Genomic DNA, 21,221 nt, shown 5'->3' with positions numbered 1-21,221 from the left:
TTTGAAATATACGTTTGGTATTCTAGGTCAATAGAGATTGGACAGGGAGGGGGTGATGATTATTGGCAATATCCTTGTAAGTGCTTGCAATTGAGCTCAGAACTGTGCTATTTATAACAGCACAGGAATATTTCTGTAGCAAGTAAGATATTCTAATCCAATTGAAACTGCAACTCCACATTGGAATTGGGCCAAGCCATCAAGAATGAAATCCTTATACAAAGTGTGCCAAAATATTTTAAGAGACCACAAATGGTAAGGACTTCCATTCATGTGCCTTCCACATCACACCAAAGAGCGCATTGTCCTACTAGCATATTCTGAAACACTGATTCAGTACTGTGTCCTGAGGCATAAATCCCACCTGCTAAGTCAAACCCATTTCCTGGAGTCCTATATATTTTTTTCACTGGGAAGTCTCCCAACCAGCTACTAAAAAAATGAAGCTTAACTTCTCAGAGCTTTATGAGCTCTGACTAGATCTCAATCATAGATACCTGATCAGCCATTCTGACAATAAAGTCCATTGATAATCTGAATGCCCCTGAAAGCTTACTAGTACCACCACGACCACCAATAAATAAAAAATAACACTAATAATAGCCATCGGTGTTCATGACAATTTAGAGCACAACATAAACCGAAGACAATACCTTTTCCTAGAGGAGCTTAGAACTGAACTGAAATTTTGAAATATAGGCATTATTGGAAGCATACTGTATTCACTTTGATTCAGTCATGCACTGTAGCCTTAGTGTTGGGACTTGGAAATGTAAAGTAGACCTTGGTAACTAATAGTTCGACTTTATTTGTTTTATGTAAGTTTTTCAATAAAGTTATTAAAAATCCAGGGCCTATAATTGCTTTCCAGCAATTGTACCTCAAATTAAATTAGGTCACTGAGTAATATCAAACATATGGATATTAACATAATAAGAGACGGCAAGGAAGAGGCTCCAGAACTGAGTCACAGATTTCCTGTCTACAAGTTTCAATACAGTTGCGTCAACAGAACAGAGACAGAGCTCAGCTGAAAAAAGGAATAAACCAATGTGTTAAACACAGATGTCTGGCCAGGTATGGATCTGGCCAGGTTATGCAACTCATATAAGCTTATGGCTGTGACGGAACTAGCACTCTTGCCAACTGAATTTAATTTCTCTTTTGAGTCACTTGCTCCGTGATATGAACGGGTATCTTGCGGATCAGTCCAATACATGTCTACCCAGAGGTAAGTCTTATGAATCTAAAAATATACTGACTATATTCCCATAATATCTAAGGTTATCCCTGAGGGATTGCTATTTAAGTATTAACTTAATAAGAGCCTAATGGCTCAGTCTCATGTGATCAGATGACATCATGCCCTCAGGTTTCCATTGTGGTGTAAAAAACCCCTCAACGACGTTATGCAACAATCCCGTCTGAGGCTTCAATACCCTTAAAGGAGTCATAGTCTCCAATGCATGACAGAAAGCAAGATAAGGAGATTAAGCAATCTACAGAAGGTTTAAATGGTAAGTCAGCAATCCTAATCATCAATTCAACCACCCTTTCCAGGGCAAAACTGCTGCAGCAAATGCTGTTCTCTTTTCTTTAAATTACAACCTTCTTCGAAGGAGCTCAAGATAGCATACACGACACGTCCTGTGCTTTTTATCCTTGCAACAGCCCTGTGAAGTGCTTACCTATGTAAATGATTAATGCATGCCTAATCAGCTTTAAATACACATTTGAATGCACTGCTCCATTTGCAAGCAGAGTTAGCATGCAAGCAATTGCTGGCCATGGTGGGTGTGCCACTGGCAATATTATGTGGCCAAGAGCCAGCCCATTAATGGGTGCATGTGGACTACTTACGCCATTAAATACTTTACCCTTGGCCCACCTCTCAGATACACTGGGCCTTAGACCAAAGATCTAGCTATTAAACCACACTGTCTCAGGGTATTAAAAAAACTATTCAAAGATTATTGTCCTTCCATCTCTTAGTTTAAATTTTGAGAGTACCAATTATATAAGTGTGTGTATGTGTAAGTGAGCATGTATGTATCTGTATATGCGAATGGGCAAGTGTATGTATTTGAGTGGTTTGAGAGAGAGAGAGAGAGAGAGAGAGAGAGAGAGAGAGAGAGAGCGCGAGTGTGTGTAGCCCCTGGTATCCTAGCAGGTACTGCATACAGGCCTCTGGGCCGAAAAGGTTCTGCACTTCTGATCTAAGAAGTGCTGACTTGTGTTTTTTTTTGCAAAAAATTGGTAACTGTTTCAGAAGACATTACAAAGCCCATTTGAAGGTATGGCTCAACTTTGGGATTGGAAATTTTGCCAGGGCTAATTTAGTTGGAAGGATGTATAATGTTTTAACAGATCTTGTAAAGGCTAAAAGTCTAAAAATTTGGGAGCCTATAAAACCCCTATCAAAAAGACAAAAGCCACAATCTTTCAGAAAATTCTCCTGCACAAGCTCTGAGGCAATAAATGGGGCTCTGAATAGGGCTCTTGCATAAATGTTTGAATGCTATTTATGGTGCTGAAACACCATGCTTATCAGTTATAGACTTGAGAGTAAGGCTCACAAACTGGGGGGAAATTTAACTGGCCTATGAACATGTCTTTTGGCATCCAGGTCTCTCCATCTAGGAATTAAAACCAAATTAAAGAAGGATACAACTCACCTTGCTTTTACAAACTTTTCTGCTTACAGGCTCCAATTAGACCCTTTAAAATGAAAACCTCTACAGGGCTATAAATTCCACATAGACAAATGGAGAGAAGCTTTATGAGGTGCAGTATAATGTGCCACCAGCCTTATGGCCAATATGGAAATGCTGAGTAACACTGATGAAAATAAGTAAGGCTGTATATTGTTGCCCTGCTTATTTAATTTATATGCAGAGTACATCATAAGAAACACCAGGTTGGATGAATCACAGGTCGGAATTCAGATTGCCGGGTGAATTATCAACAACCTCAGATACGCAGACGATACCACCCTAATGGCAGAAAGCGAAGAGGATCTAAAGAGCCTCTTGTTGAGGGTGAAAGTGGAGAGTGCAAAAGCTGGTCTGAAACTCAACATTAAAAAGAACTAAGATCATGGCATCTGGCCCCATCACTTCCTGGCATATAGAAGGGGAAGAAATGGAAGCAGTGACAGATTTTATTTTCTTGGGCTCCAAGATCACCGCAGATGGTAACTGTAGCCATAAAATTAAAAGACGCTTGCTCCTTGGGAGGAAAGCTATGGCAAACCTAGACAGCATAATAAGAAGCAGAGACATCACCTTGCCGACAAAGGTTCGTATAAGCAAAGCTATGGTTTTCCCAGTAATAACGTATGGCTGTGAGAGCTGGACTATAAGGAAGGCTGAGCACCGAAGAATTGATGCTTTCAAATTGTGGTGCTGGAGAAGATGCTTACGAGTCCCCTGGACTGCAAGGAGGTCAAATCAGTCAGTCCTAAAGGAAATCAACCCTGACTGTTCATTGGAAGGACAGATACTGAAACTGAAGCTCAAATATTTTGGCCACCTAATGCGAAGAGAAAACTCCCTGGAAAAGACCCTGATGCTGGGCAAGATTAAAGGCAAAAGGAGAAGGGGACAGCAGAGGATGAGATGGCTAGATAGCATCATCGATGCAATGAATATGAACTTGAGCACACTCCGGGAGAGAGTGGAGGACAGGAAGGCCTGGCGTGCTATGGTCCATGGAGTCACGAAGAGTCGGACACGACTTAACAACAACAAGGCAGACTTCCCCAATCTGGAGTGCAAGTCCCATCATTCCCAGGTTGGGGAAGTCTGGACTAAAGAATGGGGCTCAGTTCTGACAGGAGGATGCTTGAATTCTGTTCTGAGTCCTAGCTGCTGTGCGTAGATCATTTTCTTTGACCTTCATGTCTAAATTAATTCATGTGTAAAATAATATAATGTGTCCCTTGTATACAAAGGCCAGTATTGGCTACAGTAATATTGCAACCCTTGTCCTTGATATAATACCGTTTTTGGCACCCCTTTTGGGGAATGGCATGGGGATTATTCAGTAAGATTTAAGGAACTGCTCCTGGGTACATTCAGTGTAAAATTGTGAAAAGCAGCCTATTTTAGGACCATTGCCTGTAGTGATTTCCCAAAGTATTGTAGAAAGAAATGGGAATGATTGAGGTATTAGCGCGCGTGTGTGTGTATATGTATATACATATGTATATGTGTGTGTGTGTGTGTGTGTGTGTATGTATATGAGAGAGAAAGAGAGAATTCCCCCATGTGTATACAATCCCATTACAAACGACAGGAGTTCTTTATGTCACCTCTAGCGTATAAAAAGAGGCTCTGTTCAAGTGGAAATGTATGTGGCAGGGGATAAGAATATATTAAAATATGGAAACAACACTAGAGAGATAAGGCATATTATATCAGCCAAAACACTACAGAATTAGCCCTAACAATACCTCAAGTAATAGCCTAATATTCAGTCGGCCTAGTAAATAATAATTTCCTAGTCCTTGGACAGAACTCTTATGCAGTCTCATGCATAGTTATGAAGGGGCTGAGACCATATCAGGACACAATTCTTCCATTCATTTCATGGTTATTTCTGGTGGGAGGGGTTCACACACTAGCCTCTTAGTACGACAACGCATCGGATGACACGCAGCTCTACCTCTCATTCAAATCTTCACCAAGGTTGGCCGTAGAATCCCTGTCCAAATGTCTGGAGACGGTGAGTGGCTGGATGGGGAGGAATAAGCTGAAGCTGAACCCTGACAAGACCAAAGTACTTTTGGTGGGAGACAAGAGGAGGCTAGGGGATGTTGACCTGGTGTTGAATGGAGTACGGCTACCCTTGAAAGACCAGGTCCGCAGCCTGGGGGTCATTTTGGACTCCCAGCTGTCCATGGAGGCTCAGGTGTCAGCTGTGAGCCGGACAGCGCTGTATCAACTCCATCTGATACGGCGGCTGTGCCCCTTCCTTCCCGACCATCTGCTCCCATCGGTAGTACATGCCCTGGTCTTCTCTCGTTTAGACTACGTGGGGTTACCCTTGAAGACGGTTCGGAAACTGCAGCTGGTACAGAATGCGGCAGCTCGCCTGATTAAAGGCAGCCGGCGGCGTGATCACATTACTCCAGTGCTGAAGGAGTTGCACTGGTTACCAGTTGTTTTCCGGGCCAAATTCAAGGTGTTAGTTTTGACTTTCAAAACCCTATATGGTTCCGGCCCAGCCTATCTTAAGGAGCACCTCCAGCAGCACCAGACAGGCCGCTTAACAAGAGCAGCCTCGGATGGCCTTCTCTCTGTCCCATCAGCCAGGACAGCTAGACTGGTGGGGACGAGGGAGAGGGCCTTTTCTGTGGTGGCCCCCACTCTGTAGAATTCCCTCCCTAGGGAACTCCGTCATGCCCCCTCTTTAATGAGCTTCCGTCGTGCATTAAAAACGTGGTTGTTCAGGCAGGCATTTGGGGTGGGTTAGGGTATTTTAGAAAATGTTTTTATTGTAGAATGTTATTGTTTTAAACTGTTTTATTATATGTTGTACATCGCCCAGAGTGGCTGGGTGACCAGCCAGATGGGCGATTAATAAATTTAATAATAAATAAATAAAAAATCTGCCTTGGTCGGTCCTGGCCTCCAGCTGTGATAGCCCCACTAGATTGCCCCACTAGATATAAGGAGGAAAAGGAGCCTGGACAGCAAGTCTTCCTCTTCCTGCCTGGCAAGGAGCCTGCCAAGAGTGACCTCTGCTTCTTGGCTGGCTGGAGGTCTCTCTTCCCCAGGAACGCAGAGAAAAGCAAGAGGCAAATGAAGGCCTCAAGCCTGTGTAGACAGCTAGTGGGAGGGAGACTTCAGGATTCTAAATAAGCAGAGTAAAGCTGGTTTCCATGTGATCACTCTTTATGATGTACACTCTCTGTTCTGCAGCAACAATAGCTAATACAGCCAGAAAGATAATACTGGCCAAGCCAGTAATTAATTACTTGACAAAAATTACAGACCACCATTGGGGTTGATACAGCTTGGGGCTCAAGCCAGCTTTTGTAATCCTACTCTTTTAGATAGATGCCACTAAGACCACTCTGCAAATAAATGTTTGTGTTGGAAAATAAAACTCATGTGTTTCTTGACAGTCTTATTAGCACTGTTTGGTATCATCTGGATAATGATGTGGCTCTATGTCAGCTATGTATTGGGAAAGGAGTTTGGATGTTCTCAGATAAACACTTGGAACTATTTAGTAGGCCAGGCTATTCACAATATAGTAACACATCCTCTTAAATAATTCTTAGTTCTTACAATAATCCTCCCAGCCCCACCATAATGAGAGGTTACAACCAGGTCAGCCAAAAAACTGCTGGTATAATATAGTGGCTAAGAGTGTGAACGGTAAACTAGGAAGGCATTGGCTTAAATCTTACTTCAGTCATCAACTAAATATGGGGCCTTAGGCATGCCCCTACATGTCAACCTCAGTCCCGTATCTGTAATATGGAAATTGTACAAAGCTGTTGCAAGTTTTAATAACATGATGCTATAATAATTATTGAAAAGATGTATGTGAAATGTTTTGAAATGCTAAGTATCATTATTGAAAGGGGGAGGGTCACTGCAATATTAAGAAATATTTAAGAAAAATGCAAATAAACTATAAAGACAGCTATCACATTAGTTTCTCTATTTAATTCTAAGGCATATAAATGTAAGTAAAACAACATAAAATGCTAAGATTCGCTAAAAATACACTAAAAGTAAAGTTAATCAAATTATGAGTCTACAAAGAACAGTGTAATTCATGCTGTACTTATCCATAAAACCATGATTATTTTATGTGTTCTAGCAATTTGTAGTGCAGGCCTGTGGAGTTTACTCCAATAAACACATTTTTCAGCATGCATCATATTAATGAAGTCATAAACAATGGGTTGGATCGAAACTTAGGCATACTTACAGCAGATCCATTGAAATCAATGGGACTTTGTTACATATCCTTCCCCTGCTTCCTCCCTCCTTTCTGTTACTTATTTTCCCCTGTGAAGGATTCCTTCCCTTTTTCCTTTTACCATCCCACCATGCCCGTCCCTTTTTCCTTTTACCATCCCTGTCCTCACCATGTCCTTCTGTGTCCTAGTTTTTCATTCATTCATTCATGACATTTCTAAACCACCCAATAGCCAAAGCTCTCTGGGTGGTTCACAAAAATTTAAACCCTAAACTATAACTGTTTCTGTTCTCCCTGACTTCCTTTGGCCTGTTTCTGTTTCAGACCTATACACGAAGCCTCCAGCCACATCATCACCCCAATAGCCATCGCATATGACCCCAGATCCAATCTGTCCTTCCTTCAGGCTCTCATAGTCATATAAACAAGAACACACAGTACAATTATTTCTGAAAAGCACAGTTGTTTTTCTCAAATTTCGGTAGTGATCAAGCAGTCACAGGGTAGGTTGAGCAGTATGTCTGGAGCCCTTCAGTAAATCGATGTTACAAAGTTTTCTCTTTACGCTCTTTATCATCTGATACGGAGGGTTGTTTTGATGTATGCAACTTGCCTTTGGCCATTTACAGAAGAACAACAAGCATAACGTGTAGTTCACCACTGAAGGGTCACCCTTCTTTAGCATCTATTAAGTAGTACAGAACTATATATAACTCAGTCAATGAGCAATTCACTTTACAACAATGCCACTTTTGAGTTTTGTTTTTAGAAGAATGTCAATGGTCAGTGCTATTACTGAGAGCCTGGTTTATTTATCTATTACATCACATAATCATCTTTAAAGAATACAAGGAAGGGAAAAGCGACATTCCTAGCAATATTCTGCTGTGCCAGACACAGTCCTTTGAAGAGCTCAGGAACAATGTCACACGTTAGGAGTTTGTCTTGTCCTTTAAAGACAAGTAATTAGCAGCTTGTAATTTGAAAAAGTGAAAAACACAAACAAAATGATTTTGCTAAATCTGTTGTACCTCTGCCCTAGAATGTTGTGAACATGATTACTTCAAATATCCTTTCAGAGTACAGCACCTTGTTATAGATCTTTCTAATGAATTGAGGGTGCTGCTGCTAATTGGACCATGCAAACTGTAGCCAGAAGCCTTAACCTAATTAGAGTTCTGCTAGATTGCCAGTAATTCTCTTCTTGATAGAAGTTCCTTTTAGAGAAGACCTCCACTGACTGGGATGCTGCCAGTGCAAACAAAATAAGAGCTAAAAACAACCACAACCGCAACCACTATCCAACAATGAGCAATACTGTTGTTGTATTACAAGTGAAAGTATCTGGCCAGTTAGATTTATTTCCAGGAGGTAGAATCTGTGGAACGTGCTCTATTGTTTTGCAGTTTCTATGTTGGAGCTAGGCAGCAAATGATTGCTCCTTTATTAGCTAATTTACTAGGTAGATTAGCCCAATTTAATGTGAAATATCTGCTGTCAGATAAAATTCCATCAGTAATGGTAGTTGTGGCCAAATTCTTATCAGTAGCAATGAGAACAAGGAAGCAAATATCTGCTGTTGTTTCTGGGGGGCTGCCTTACGGTAGCTGTTTTTGTACAGCTGCATGTTTGAGTTGATGCTACTTAGGGCCTTATATTTTGGCTTGTAAATCTCTCACTGCTTTTATCTCTGGTCTGTTGACAGCAATGGAAGAAATTGCTGAACAGTTAGGTATTTGGTCCAGTCCACCCAATTCTGACATGGAAGTGGTACTTTGTTCTTAACATCCAATGATGAGAAATACACCCATTAGAATCCCAACCTTTGATTAAGAATGACCAAAGCAGCATGGGCAACATTCAGGGAATGCAATAACATGCATCAATGAAGGACACTGTAAACATCCCATTTTTACCTTGTCTCTCAAGCTGGTAAAGAGAAGCAATACCTAAACAGTAAAAGAGTTTAATGGTCCCGTCTAGTATATATTAGGCCGCATAGGATTGAGTGGGAAGAAGACCAACTGTTTCCCTACCAGTTCTACAGCACAATGAAATAAATTTCTGACCTCCACTCTAGATTCATAGCTGGGGGTGGGGTAGGAAACCTGCTCACAGTCATTATGGTGCACTGTGGAGGAAGATCATAAGTGACCTATATTTCTGCTAAAAATAATATGACCTACTGTTTATCCTGCCTGTCTCGGATCACAAAAAACTGTGTGCACTGCAGGGGGGAGGGGCAGTATTAAACATTCGACAAACTAAAAGACATGCCTGGTAGGCCATTTGGCTCGGTGGCCTGGCAAACTGCATAAACCTAATTTAAGAAATGACAAGGGGACAGGTATAAAGGGTATCTAGTCCAGTCAGATGTGAACAAGAGTTTGCATCTAAATCTCCAAACCTCTTTGAAATGTAAAGGTATTTAGACTCCAGCCAGTTTCAGTTGACAGATGCATTCACTAGGAAGAAAGATAGAAGCTCCTTCTATCATCTGATCTCTGGTCAGCTGGAAGCTGTAGGACCACTTCCAGCCATCTGCAGTACTGATGCTGCAGTGAATCTGCGATCAGACCAACAGTTCCATTTGCAAGTTGCTTGGGTGGCACAGTGACCTCAGGGCCTGGGCTCTGATCAGCGGAGTCCAGGTTTTGAGAAACCTGCTACCTTACAAGCTGTTATGGAAGAATAAAGGGTTAGGGTTGGATCCAGACTAAGGGCACAATCCTACGCAGGTGTAGACAGAAAAAAGTCCTACAACTCCCAGTGTGCCCCAGCTAGCCATGCGGGCCAGGGCATGTTGGGAGTTGTAGGACTTTTTTTCTGTCTAAATCTGCATAGGATTGCAGATTCAAAATTCATCAATTTTGAATAATTAATCCAAAATTTGTTGTTGTTGTTCAGTCGTTCAGTCATGTCCGACTCTTCGTGACCCCATGGACCATAGCACGCCAGGCCTTCCTGTCCTGCGCTCTCTCCCGGAGCGTGCTCAAGTTCATATTCATTGCATCGGTGATGCTATCTAGCCATCTCATCCTCTGCTGTCCCCTTCTCCTTTTGCCTTCAGTCTTTCCCAGCATCGGGGTCTTTTCCAGAGAGTTTTCTCTTCGCATTAGGTGGCCAAAATATTTGAGCTTCAGTTTCAGTATCTGTCCTTCCAATGAGCACTCAGGGTTGATTTCCTTTAGGATTGACTGATTTGACCTCCTTGCAGTCCAGGGGACTCGTAAGAGTCTTTTCCAGCACCACAGTTCGAAAGCATCGATTCTTCGGTGCTCAGCCTTCCTTATAGTCCAGCTCTCACAGCCATACGTTACTACTGGGAAAACCATAGCTTTGATTAGACGGACCTTTGTCGGCAAGGTGATGTCTCTGCTTCTTACTATGCTGTCTAGGTTTGCCATAGCTTTCCTCCCAAGGAGCAAGCGTCTTTTAATTTCATGGCTACAGTCACCGTCTGCGGTGATCTTGGAGCCCAAGAAAGTAAAATCTGTCACTGCTTCCATTTCTTCCCCTTCTATATGCCAGGAAGTGATAGGGCCAGATGCCATGATCTTCGTTTTTTTAATGTTGAGTTTCAAACCAGCTTTTACACTCTCCTCTTTCACCCTCAACAAGAGGCTCTTGAGATCCTCTTCGCTTTCTGCCATTAGGGTGGTATCGTCTGCATATCGGAGGTTGTTGATAATTCTCCCAGCAATCTTAATTCCGACCTGTGATTCATCCAACCCGGCGTTTCTCATGATGTACTCTGCATATAAGTTAAATAAGCAGGGTGACAATATGCAGCCTTGTCGTACTCCTTTCCCAATTTTGAACCACTTGGTTGTTCCATGTCTGGTTCTTACTGTTGCTTTTTGACCCTCGTACAGGTTTCTCAGGAGACAGGTAAGGTGGTCTGGTACTCCCATCACTTTAAGAACTTGCCAGAGTTTGTTGTGATCCACACAATCAAAGTCTTTAGCGTAGTCAATGAAGCAGAAATAGACGTTTTTCTGGAATTCTCTTGCTTTCTCCATGATGCAGCGAATGTTGGCGATTTGATCTCTAGTTCCTCTGCCTCTTCGAAACCCAGCTTGTACTTCCGGTAGTTCTCGGTTCGCATACTGCTGAAGCCTAGCTTGTAGGATTTTGAGCATCACCTTGCTGGCATGTGAAATAAGTGCAATTGTGCGGTAGTTTGAACACTCTCTGGCGTTGCCCTTCTTTGGAATTGGAATGTAAACTGACCTTTTCCAGTCTTGCGGCCATTGTTGAGTGTTCCAAATTTGTTGGCATATTGAATGCAGCACTTTAACAGCATCATCTTTTAGGATTTTAAATAGCTCAGCTGGAATACTGTCATCTCCGCTAGCTTTGTTGTTGCTAATGCTTCCTAAGGCCCATTTGACTTCACTCTCGAGGATGTCCGGCTCAAGTTCAGTGACCGCACTATCATGGCTATCAGGGACATTCAGATCTTTCCTGTATAGTTCTTCTGTGTATTCTTGCCACCTCTTCTTAATCTCATCTGCTTCTGTTAGGTCCCTGCCTTCTTTGGCCTTTATCATGCCCGTCTTTGCACAAAACGTTCCCTTGAGATCTCCAATTTTCTTGAAGAGATCTCTAGTCTTTCCCATTCTGTTGTTTTCCTCGATTTCTTTGCATTGTTCATTTAAGAAGGCCTTCTTGTCTCTCCTTGCTATTCTCTGGAACTTTGCATTCAGTTGGATATATCTTCCCCTTTCTCCCTTGCTTTTCGCTTCCCTTCTTTCCTCAGCTACTTGTAAAGTCTCATCAGACAGCCACTTGGCTTTCTTGCATTTCTTTTTCTTTGGGATGGATTGAGTTGCTGCCTCCTGAACAATGTTACGGACCTCCGTCCATAGTTCCTCAGGCACTCTATCAGGTCCAATCCCTGAAATCTATTCCTCACCTCCACTGTATATTCATCAGGGATATGATTTAGGTCATACCTGAATGGTTTAGTGGTTTTCCCTACGTTCTTCAATTTAAGCCGAAATTTTGCAACAAGAAGCTCATGATCTGAGCCACAGCTCCAGGTCTTGTTTTGACTGACTGTATAGAGCTTCTCCATCTTTGGCTGCAAAGGACATAAACAATCTGATTTCGATATTGACCATCTGGTGATGTCCATGTGTAGAGTCGTCTCTTGTGCTGTTGAAAAAGAGTGTTTGCTATGATCAGTGTGTTCTCTTGGCAAAACTCTATTAGCTTTTGTCCTGCTTCATTTTGTACACCAAGGCCATGCTTGCCTGTTATCCCGGTGATTTCTTGACTTCCTACTTTAGCATTCCAATCCCCTATGATGAAGAGGACATTTTTGTTTGGTGTTAGTTCTAGAAGGTGTTGTAGGTCTTCATAGAACTGATCAACCTCAGCTTCTTCGGCCTCAGTGGTTGGGGCATAGACTTGAATTACTGTGATGTTGAATGGTTTGCCTTGGATTCGTACTGAGATCATTCTATCATTTTTAAGATTGTACCCCAGTACGGCTTTTCCCACCCTTTTGTTGACTATGAGTGCTACTCCATTTCTTCTAAGGGATTCTTGCCCACAATAGTAGATATGATGGTCACCTGAATTAAATTCGCCCATGCTTGTCCATTTGAGTTCACTGATTCCCAAGATGTCGATGTTCAGTCTTGCCATCTCATGTTTGACCACCTCCAGCTTACCTTGATTCATTGATCTGACATTCCAGGTTCCTAAACAATATTGTTCTTTACAGCATCGGATTTTCTTTTCACCACCAGACACATCCACAGCTGAGTGTCCTTTTGGCTTTGGCCCAGCCGCTTCACTCTTTCTGGTGCTACTTGGAAATACCCTCTGCTCTTCCCCAGTAGTATATTGGACACCTTCCGACCTGAGGGGCTCATCTTCCGGCGTCATCTCTTTTAGCCTTGTGATACGTTCCATGGGGTTTTCTTGGCAAGAATACTGAAGTGGGTTGCCATTTCCTTCTCCAGTGGACCACATTTTGTCAGAACTCTCTGCCATGACCTGTCCGTCTTGGGTGGCCCTGCACGGCATAGCTTATGGCTTCACTGAGTTACGCAAGCCCCTTCGCCACAACAAGGCAGTGATCCATGAAGGGGAATCCAAAATTAGCCAGGCTTTAGTCCCATTGAAATCAATGGGACTTAAGTTAGCCATAAATAACTAAAGCCTGGCAAACGTAGCCTGGAACCAACCCATTATATTCTCCCCACTATCTACGTCCAACTCCCTTGAATACTGCACTGATTTGCAACTGCTGCCTTCTCTGTGGGAGCTAAACAATGATGGATATGATAACATGTTAGACTTGCCTCCATCACAGAAGGATGAGGAACAAACCATGTGTGTAAAGTAAAAAAAGATGAATTTGAATAAATTATAGAGCTGTTTTCGGCCGTGAATTACCACTTTTCCTTTGATGTAATGGTTTCATGCAGCCTGTATGGTTTCACGCAGCAGCTAATGTGTGATGAACTTGTGCCCTGTAGAAATTTTCTCTGTGGTTGCACTTAATTTTCTATATGTTGTTTTGAAATATCCTGATCAGATGGAAGCCATCAGCAATAGCCATTCAAGGATGGGTCACATAGCCCAGTGGAAGAGCACCTGTGTTGTCTACATAAAGATTCCTTGGTTCAACAGTCAAACAGCATAAACTATTAAGAGGGGTGGGGAGCAGGGTGGATTCTGCCTGGGATTATGGAGAGGCATTGTCCTACAACTTTCATTATCCCTCACTGTTGGCTATGCTGGCTAGGGCTGATGGGAGTTGTAGGCCAAAACATCTGGAGGGCCACAAGTTGCCCACCCCTGATACTCCATTGGATTACTTCAGTGTAAGGCAGCACTTTGTAACTCATATTGTACACTTCCATGGCCTGGATGAATTCATTCTCAGCTGCAATCCTCTGCACATTTACCTCACAGTAAGCCCCACTGAACACAGTGGGGCTTGCTGCTGAGTAAGCCTGCATAGGATGGTACTGTGAAATGGTAATTTTGCAGCTTGAGGATTGTCTGGCACAGAGATAAAGTGATGGCCTCACCTGCTTAATTTCTGTTTGGCAGGCTGCGGTTAACGATATGGGAGCAGAATAGATGGAGACTGTGAGAATACAACATTAAATAGCAAACAGTCAAACTAGATGCTTGGAGCTCCCAACATCTTTTTAGTTTTGATGACGCAGCCATGGGACAAGGGGATTTGGCTCAGGGGCGTGGTGTGGCCGAGGAGGCCTTTGTCCTTGCACTACAGCCTCAGTCCAAATCATCTCTCAAAACAGATATTAGCTGTAGATGGGGAAAATGTATGGGCTTATGTCCATACATCCCCCCCCCCGCCGCGCCCCATGGCTGACAGCAGCCTTGGGGAAGGGCAGCATAATTAGGGCTGTGCCATAAGGGCAAAGGATGTGTTTGTTCAATATTTAATCTCAATGCCAAGAAGAATGGAACAGAGAAGATTTGCCTTGATCTAGGTACAGGCTTCCAAGTATGTATCCCTAGCTAAATGAAGAAGAGCCATGTGTGTGAATGAATACTGTGGTGGTCCAAACCAGCAGCCAGGGCACTACTGCTGATAACCTGTTTGGAAGGAGGACTGGAATCAGTGCTTCCCCTCTCCCAAATAGATGATTAACAGCATCAACAATCTGAGCACAGCTATGAGTCTGCGTGCCTAGCTACTGCACATAATACAGTTCGATATGGGCGAACTTGACACTGGTTTTTATTTTTAGAGCCCTACCCATGGCCCACCTGTTCAGGATGGTAGTGAATATGTGGTTATGCCCATGTTGTTGTTGTTTTAAAGTATTCCAGGCTTACTTCTGTCATGCCTTATTTTCCCCTACTCTCTTCATTAATACAGTTAATACACTATTTTACCGGCTTTGTTTCTTTTCACTAAGATGCCAATTTCAAAGGTCCCACCCCCCATCCCACAATTAACCTCAACCCCCCTTCCACAGCCGTGTGTTGGACATATTGTTGCAACTTTGTTTCCTCCAACTCATGGAGGAAACTTCCTTTCAAATCATGAAATTAGATGTGTTAGAAAGACATGAGTAATTTTAATAGTCTAGGAGAGTTAGTGACGTAATGTAGTCTGGATGGAGTCATAGAAAGTGCTTTCTTGCTGGAAAGGCAAAACAGGGTCAGGATGGTTTCTGGTAAGAAAGGATATAGGGCAAGCATTTTATAGATATCTGGATAAACGTTTCTTCCATCTGAGACATGAAGGGTAATCTTGAATCAGAATGATATAAAAATAGCTTTGTCGGTTCTGTACGACATAAGCAAAAATGGTGGAGAATCTTTGGAGAACATTTGCAAAGTGTCCCACAACTTGGGTGCTACACTGGAGGCCCTATCTCAAGTCCCCACCAACCTCACCTTTGAGGAGGCGGGACACATAACAGGGCCTCAGATGATGAACGTAGGCTCTGGACATGGTTCACACAGAAGGAGACAGGTTTCAAATAACCTGGCCCCAAGCTATTCAGGACCTTGAATTGGGCCAGCAAGCCAGTGAAGCTACTTCAAGACCAATGTTATGTGGTCTATAAAACTCACACTAGACAATAGTTTGGGTGCCGCATTTTGCAACAGATGTGGTTTCTGAACACTTTTCAGTGGCATCCCCAGGTGGAGTGTGTTAGAGTAATCTAGATGTGTGAAGTAATTACAACATGGACCACTGTGGCTAGCTCTGCCTTCCCCAGAAAGGGGAAGCTGGTGTACCAGCTGACACTGGGCAAAAACACTCCTGGCCAATGCCACCACCTGGCCACTCAGGAGCAGTGCTGGATCTGAGAGCATACCCCAAGGTTCTGAGGGACTGCAATTCTTTCCAGACCAGGTTGTGCTCCCAATCCTGGGTTAGCCTGTCTATTGACCAACAGCATCTCTGTCTTGTCTGGACTGAGCCTCAGTTTGTTCATCCAAGTTCAGCCCTTCACTGTGCCCAGGCAATGGTTCAGGTCCCTGTGAAATCAGCTGAAAAAGAGATACAGTTGGGCATCATCGATATACTGATGAGACCCAACCCCCAAACTCTTAATAACCTCTCTTGGAGGATTCATGTAGATGCTGAAAAGCATAGGGACAAAACAGAACCCTGAGGTGCCCCATAGGCCAAAGGCCCAAACTATAGTCTCCCAGGACCACCTTCTGGAAACGCTCAACCAAAGAAGGACCAAAAACACTGTAACAGGGTGCCTCCACATTGGCCAAGAGGTATTATCAAATGCCACTGAGAGGTCCAGCAGAACCAACAAATACATATTCCCTTGTCTAGTTCCCAGGGGGTGACCAAAGTTGTTTCCATCCCAAAACCAGGCGTGAACTGAGACTTGAAAAGATCCAGATAATCAATTTCATCCAAGAAAACCTGGAGTTCCAACGCCATTACGTACTCCAAAGCCTTTACTAAAAAAAAGGGAGATTGGAGACTGGCTGATAATTATCAAGGGAAGTGGGAGAGAGAAGAGCAATGTGGTATGTGTTGCCTTAAGCAATATGCCAGTTTCTCCAATAGAAATTATACTTTGCAAGGGATTTCCTTTTCTAAAGTTTTTTATATTATTATTAAACCCATGGCTCAAGCACAATACAGGAACTATTATCATCAGCTTTATAGAGTGAAAGAACGTAATTCTGTAGAACAGCAGCTGATCTGTTCGGCTTTCACCGAAGTGCCAAGAATATACTGAAAGTCACTGGATGACACAAGAAATCATTGTATAGTATTCATATGGCAGGTGGGCTGTTTTATCATTTTGCTGGGTAAAAGCTAGGAACGCTACAGCCCCAGGGTCAAGTCACATGACTATTTGGCGTACATTAGCCATACGAACTTCCTATTCATGTTTGCTCTTCCCCAGTGATCGGCAAGACATGCGAAATTGGTTTTCTAGTGCTGCGCGAAAGACAATCCTGCACGTGGCGGCAGCTGCACACAGCCAGCCAGCCCCAGCAGGAAGCTGACACACACAGACATTTCAAGCAGCAAGCTCAATGGTTGTGTGAAGTGGCCCTCAGTTTATCCCACACAAGTAGGCCAGCAAGACATTTCCCATTACTTTTATACTACAAGTCTGGGCTTCCTGTTCATTGAAAGAAGACGGAAATAATTCTGAACCAAAACGCTCTGCTCATATACAGCCAGCACAAAAGGGCAATACAGGAATAGAAACTTCAAACAATTCTGAAAGCCCCTTTTGAAAACAGATGCAAGATACTGCATGGACTGGAATGCACACATGCTGGGCTTTCCCCTCCTCTCCTCTTCCCCCCCTTTATAATCAATGGGGACATGACCTCTTTTTTTCCCTCTGGACTTCCTTGAAAGCAAGTTTTATCACATCCACTTGTAAAGTGAATAAACATCCTCACAACAATTACAAGAAAAGGCTACAATCTATCATTGTTCTCTGAAGCCAGGCAAACCTTGGGAAAAATGGAAGGTAAAGCCTGGACAAGCAGAGAGAAGACACGTAACTCAGTATCATACACAAGGAGATTCCTCTAAAGCACCACTCAGAGCTCTTTGGAGAAAGGATTAATAAATGCATGTATTTTGTGACAATGGGCAGGATATGTCTGAACCATTGCAAGATACTGTTCAGCAGCCATGTGGCTAAAATCATCTGCAAACGGCTGAGGAGGCGAAGCAAGAAGCCTGGATTCCAGTTGGAGCTTTGCTCTTCTCAGGAGAGGTGGTCTCTGAGGTCCTGCTTAGCTTCCAGCAAGGAGAAAGTGATTGCTTTGAAATTTGGTAGGGCAGGGAGAAGCAGTTCATCACAGTGGGCTTAAAATATTTTGTGATGTCATAAAGAGGTAGCATCTCATAATCTGACTTTGGTATAGTTATACAGAAAGGCTGCAGAAGGTCTTTCAGAAGCTCTTTCAGACCTTTAGCATTCTGATTGGTTCTGACTGAAACCCGGAGTGGATTCACTGCCCCACTGACATCGGAGCCACCAGCTGCCATTGCTTAAAGCACTTAGCGCCAGTAACTATGTTTAGGAGAGGCATTTCAACATTTTAGAATGGAGAAAATACCTGCAGAAAAGCTAGGGAAACCACAAAATGATTGGTGGTTGGGGGAAAGGGGGTGGGGCTACCTGGGGAACCCCAGAGGGCTGGATTTGGCCCCCGAGGCCTGAGGTTTTACACCCGTTATACAGTCATCAGCAATGCCATATTGTGCCATCCAGATATTCAGTTCTGCTTGTCCCCAATGTTTGCCGGAGCTGCCATGAATGCTACTTTACAAATGTGGCACCTTTACACTGGATGTGTTTGATGATTATTAATTTTTTTACCCTCCTCTTGCAAACTGCTTTTATTCATTTCTTATCTACAGCTATTCAGTTGTCAGCCCTGGGCTGAATCTACACATAGCAGTTTTACTGTTATCATACTGCAGTGATAACGATTGATGCCCATTGGTGTCATGTGCACCAATAATCACTGCAGTATGATAAAACTGCTATGTGTAGATTCAGCCCTGGTCATGTGTTCACTGCAGTTCCATATGTGAGACCAGTTATCTCCCCCCGCCCCCATTTAATGTCATTGCAATATGAAAATGGAATCCAGTTTCCCATACTCAGGGTGATTAGTGGGGCACACTGAGCACCACCAGGCCTTGGTGATTCTGATGAGTTGGTATCACTTAATATTCGCTCCTAGGGTGCACATCCCACCCGAAATTGGAGGTTTAGATCAAACACATATCCTATGACAGCCTAAACCATCCTTTCTGAGATAATAAGCAAAGAAAAACAGCTTATTTTATCTGATGTTTATCTGGTAATGGCTCAGGAGGGACTTTGGCATTTCCATAGCTTTACAAAATGAGGAAATAAGCTGCTAATTCAGCTTCCCCTCCCCCCTCTGTTTCATGAGCAGTGCAGCCTTGACTATAGCTTAGCAGCCTCACTGCCAAGATACAAAATGGACCAACTTTTATTTTCCTTAAAAGCCCAGCCACTTGGCTTGGTTTAATGCCTCATTAATTGCTTTTCAGTATTTGCACAGTCTTTACTCCAAGTAGAAGGCTGTATACAGTCAGGATGTTATGCTCTCCAGGTTTTTAAAAGAAAGAAAACATTGTGTCTTGTTTTTTAGAATGCAAGATCATTGTCATGCTTCTGTATTATATGCACGCAAAATGATTTTTGGATCCACATCAATCAAGCCAAATAAACTAAAGCACTTTTAACGATGTGTTTTATGGCCTTCCATTGTGAGTAGCATTATGTATGCTGGACCCAAACACATGCCACATTTGAAGTTTGGCTAGTTCAGGTATCTACAAAACAACAACAACAACAATCCTAGTTCATGCCTAGCTCACACCTTCTTTTTTCAATGCGATCATTTTCCAAAAGTCATCCACTCCTACATGGCAGCATAAAAGACTGTTTCCCTGTCAAATCATACTCAAACAAGAGGAAGAACTTACTTAGCAGTTATGCTATCTTTTTATGATTTAATGCAACTGCTGATTCCTCTTCATCATTGATCCTCATGTGAAAAGTGCATTTATAGAAATGATAGATTTCCTTTCCCAACCACAAGTAATATTAATCTCTGTCACCCTCTGCTATGCCTGCATATTGATGGCTAGCTTCAGATGCCTTGAGAGTAGAAGACCAGGTACATTATGCCATCTCAGCCACCAATACTCTGCAACGTATAAACAGAGAGAGAGAGAGGGAGATTTTGCATGTGGGCCCACTGGGAGCCCACATACGGTCAGGTGAAAATATTGGGGAGGTTGAAATGATACCCTACCTCTCCAATACCCCATAAACCATCCTGGACAAAGTTAGTGCGTGCTCCCTTTCCCACCAGGATCTCCTCAGCAGCAGCACGAAGGTGATTGTATTGAGTGGGAAAGATACATTAATTGTGTTGACTGAGGAAGTGAACACCCACTGAGTCCCAAATCCCTGGAATTGTGAATTGCCTCTTTAAGAAGGAAGCCCAGAAAACCTCAGCAAGTGGGGCCAAATTATGTGAGCGAGCTAGAAAAAAGTTTCACTTTTGCAACAGAAGTCTGATTTAGCTGCGTAGCCCCTTCAGAAGCCACAACAATCCTGGGCCTAACTGGACCAGAAACCTGGGACAATTCTCAGTTAAGCCCCAAAGATGCTTAACACTTTGTTCTGATGCGATCTGCATGCTTTGAAGGTGAAAACAGGTTAGCTTAGCTGGAACACAGGATAGGGCCTTCTCTGTGGCAGCACCCCACCTGGGGAACTCTTTCTCCAAAAAAAGTTAGGCTACTCCCTTTGTTCGGATTTAGGCAGGCTGTTAAAACTTTTTTGTTCCCTATGGTTTGTTAGTATTGTAAGGGCTCAATCCTAAGCCTCTGAACTCGGAGTCTTATGGCCATCCACTGCAGAGTGGGAGGTGCAGCTGAGGCGATCTTTTCCTCCCCGTGCCATATTTCAGCTTTTTCACCCATCTAGCTGAGGTTCAGGGAGGGGGGGGGAAGGAGGATTGGGAGGCCAGAGGATTCCTCATAAGCTGGCCTCCCCATTCCCCTTCCCGCCCATGGGAACATCCCAGTACCTTCCCCCCAAGGTTGCTTTGGAACATCAGAGAAGCAGCTGGCACAGTTCTCTCCATGTCAGCCATGAGGAGGAGGAGGTGGGGAGCTCAGACTCCGGGGTGTGAAGTCAGAGTGCTGACTCTGACCTCGGATCCAGGAATCCAAACTATTCTATGGCTCCCCAGACACTGTCTAGGGGCCACAGGATCACTCTCGCCTTGTATTAGATCCACATTTTGTTTTTTAAGATTCTCTCCTGCTCTTAATTCTGCTGTTGGTGAAGGTTTTAAATGTTTTAAAACTGGTTTTTAAAGTTCTAAATTGGTTTTTAAAGTTTTCAAATTGTTTTAAAGCATTTAAATTGTTTTATGTTTTAATTGTAAGTTGTCTCGGGGACCCTATTTGGGCCAAAACGTGACTCATAAATTTATAAATAAATAAAATACATAAAGTTTTTTTTTACCTGTGATCCCATTCTGGCACATCCTCACTCACAGGGCATTCTCCTATGCCACCCACACGTCAGCAGGACCCACCACTAGTGCGACGGGGAACTAGGACTTCATAAAAGAATCCAAAACAAGCAGAAACACTCGTTTCCGGAATGGGGCAGGTCAGCAAAGCCCACAGAAGGGAGCTCCGCTGACCAGTCCCAATCTAGAAATGCTCATTTCACTTGTATCTGGGTTCTTTTACGATGCACAAATGC

The 21,221-nt window shown here is 43.1% G+C and overlaps 1 protein-coding gene across 1 annotated transcript in view; it reads right to left on the bottom strand.

Moving 5' to 3' along the window:
- Window positions 1-21,221, bottom strand: part of ABTB2 (ankyrin repeat and BTB domain containing 2) — a 210,763-nt gene that overhangs the window by 85,239 nt on the left and 104,303 nt on the right. The window lies entirely within an intron of this gene.

Source organism: Heloderma suspectum, chromosome 1, assembly GCF_057233095.1.
Source record: "Heloderma suspectum isolate Gila_16-S chromosome 1, 16-S_ref, whole genome shotgun sequence".
NCBI classification, from domain to species: Eukaryota; Metazoa; Chordata; class Lepidosauria; order Squamata; family Helodermatidae; genus Heloderma; species Heloderma suspectum.
This window is presented reverse-complemented; position numbering and strand designations above follow the sequence as displayed.